The 3139-nt window shown below is 44.7% G+C and overlaps 1 pseudogene; it reads left to right on the top strand.

Moving 5' to 3' along the window:
- Positions 1–333: 333 nt before the first annotated feature.
- Positions 334–3070, top strand: LOC103276755 (annotated as a pseudogene).
- The last annotated feature ends 69 nt before the right edge of the window (positions 3071–3139 follow it).

Genomic DNA, 3139 nt, shown 5'->3' with positions numbered 1-3139 from the left:
TGAATCTGGCATGTTCTTACTCATAAGCAGGCCCTGATCACTGTTCACACAACCACAAGGGTGGGATCAGCAGACACTGAAAAAAAGGTTAGGTGAGGGGGGTCGCACGTGGCAACACACAGAGTACCTGCTACACTATCAGAAAGAAGACCAGCTAGAGGCCCAAACACAGCCTCCATGCATCTTACTTATGTAGAAAATTCTCTCTTGTCCCCCACAACTCAAAAAAAAATAAAATAGCTCTTGAGTCACTCCCATGCAGCCCAATGCAGTGAGTGACTCAGACAGCTCCAGACACCTTGCTCTCTAGCGCTTGTAGCCTTTTCTTCCAAGATGCCTGAGGAAGTGCACCATGGACAGAAGGAGGTAGAGATATTTACCTCTCAGGTGGCAATTGACCAGCTTATGTCTCTCATCATCAATATCTTCTATTCTAACAAGGAAATTTTCATTTGGGAGTTGACCTCTAATGCTTCTGAAGCCTGGGATAAGATTTGCTATGAAAGCTTTACAGATTCTTCTAGCTTGAGCAGTGGTAAAGAGCTGAAAATTGACATCATCTCCAACCCTCAGGAATACACCTTGACTTTGGGGGACACAGGCATTGGCATGACCAAGGCTAATCTCATAAATCATTTGAGAGCCATTGCTAAATCTGGTACTAAAGCTTTTATGGAGGCTCTTCAGACTGGAGTAGGCATCTCCAAGATTGGGCAGTTTGGTGTTGGTTTTTATTCTACCTACCTGGAGAAAGTGGTTGTGAAAAAAAGCACAATGATCATGAACAGTATGCTTGGGAGTCTTCTGCTGGGGGTTCCTTCACTGCTCGTGCTGACCACGGTGAACTCAGGGACAGGGATACCAAAGTGATCCTCCATCTTAAAGACGACCAGACACAGTACTTAAAAGGGAAGTGGGTCAAGGAAGTGGCAAAGAAGGACTTGCAGTTCATAAGCTACCCCATTACCCTCTATTTAGAGAAGAAACAAGAAAAGGAAATCAGTAATGATGAGGAAAAGTCCAAGATTGAAGATGGGGGCTCAGATGAGAAGGACAACAGTAAGGACAAGAAAAAGAAAACCAAGAAGATTAAGGAAAAATACATTGTTCAGGAAGAACTAAACAAGACCAAGACCACTTGGACCAGAAACCCTGATGACATTACCCCGGAAGAGTATGAAGGATTCTACAAGAGCCTCACCAATGACAAGAAAGACTACTTAGCAGTCAAGTACTTCTCTGACTTAGCAGTCAAGTCAAGCCTCACAAATGACAAGAAAGACCACTTAGCAGTGAAGATCCGTTGGAACACAGGGCATTGTTATTCATCCCTCGTTGGGCTCCATTTGACCTCTTTGACAACAAAAAGAAAAAGAACAACATCAAACTCTATGTCCATTGTGTTTTCATCATGGACAGCTGTGATGAGTTGATACTAGAATATTTCAACTTCATCTGTGGTGTCATTGATTCTGAGGATCTGCCACTGAACATCTCCAGAGAAATGCTCCAGCGAAGCAAAATCTTGAAAATCATTTGTAAAAACATTATTAAGAAGTGCCTTTGAGAAAACTGTAATAGAGTATACCATAAACTTAGGTTAAGAGCATGCTATAACCCAACAAATATGTAATCGGCTTGTGGACAATAGCACAGCCATTTTAGTTTTCTGCTTTAAAACATAACCTGTAGCTGTTTAAAGTTTCAGTTATGGGAAAAACTGCAAAGCTCCAGTTGAAGCTTCAACCCCTTCCCTTGACCCACTTTCTCCTTAGCAACAACCAATCAGGTGCCAAAAAAAAATCACCTAAAGTTTCCAGATGTCTCTGCAACTTCCCCAGCTAGTGGGCCAAGGTCAGCCCCAGTCAAGCTAGCCAATCCTCCACGATTAAGCTGACCACCAGAGGTTACTACCCAATTAAATGGTAACAAGACTGGAAAGTCCCCCCAAACTCCTCCTCCCTTTGTGTAAAAACATAAAAGGTGTCTGCTTAAGGAAGTCAGGGCATCTGGGTGTACTCTGCTGCATCGGTCATCGACAGAGGTCCAGGCTCGAGCTTGCAAATAAAGACCCTCTTGAACTTTCATCGGAATTGGCTCTTGGTGGTCTCTCGGATTGAACTTTCGGCCACTACACCTTGAGCTCTTCTCTGAGCTGACAGAAGACAAGGAGAATTACAAGAAATGAGACATTCTCTAGAAATCTAAAGCTTGGGATTCATCCACCAACTGGTGACACCTATTTGAGCTGCTGCACTATCACATCTCCCAGTCAGGAGATAATATTACTTCCCTATCAGAGTACATCACTTGCATAAAGGAGACACAGAAGCCCATCTAATACATCACCAGTGAAAGCAAAGAGCAGGTGGCCAGCTTTGTATTTGTGGAGTGAATGAGGAAGAGGGGCTTTGAGGTGGTATACGTGATGGAGTCCATTGATGAGTATTGCATGCAGCAGCTCAAGGAGTTTGATGTCGAGAGCCTGGTCTCAATTATCAAGGAGGGTCTGGAGCTGCCTGAGGATGAAGAGAAGAAGAGGAAAATGGAGGAGAGTAAGGCAGAGTTTGAGAACCTCTTAAAGCTTATGAAAGAAATCTTGGATAAGAAGGTTGATAAGGTGGCAGCCTCCAATAGGTTTATGTCTTCACCCCGCTGTATTGTGATCAGCACCTACAGCTGGACAGCCAGTATGTAGTGGATCATGAAAGTTCAGGCACTTCAGAACAACTCAACGATGGGCTACATGATGGCCAAAAAGCACCTGGAGATCAACCCTGATCGCCCCATTGTGAAGACACTGTGGCAGAAGGCAGAGGCAGACGAGAACCACAAGGCTGTCAAGGATCTGGTGGTGCTGCTGTTCAAAACTGCACTGCTCTCCTCCGATTTCTCCTTCAAGGATTCCCAGACACACTCCAATGACACATACCACATGATCAAGCTGGGCCTCTGCATCGATGAAGACGAAGACAGCCAAGGAGCCCGATGCTGCTGTTCAAGATGAGATCCCTTCACACACACCCCCGAGGTCAATGAGGATGCTTCTTGCATGGAAGAAGTAGGTTAAAAGTTTATATCTGAGCTGGGCTTGGTGGCTCAGCCTGTAATCCTGCACCTTTGGGAGGCTGAGGTGAGT

The sequence above is a fragment of the Carlito syrichta genome, unplaced genomic scaffold (genome assembly GCF_000164805.1).
Source record: "Carlito syrichta isolate Samal-C Ts95f unplaced genomic scaffold, Tarsius_syrichta-2.0.1 Scaffold316362, whole genome shotgun sequence".
Taxonomy (NCBI): Eukaryota; Metazoa; Chordata; class Mammalia; order Primates; family Tarsiidae; genus Carlito; species Carlito syrichta.
Note: the sequence above shows the minus strand (reverse complement) of the source record. Positions and strands in the feature narration are given on the sequence as shown.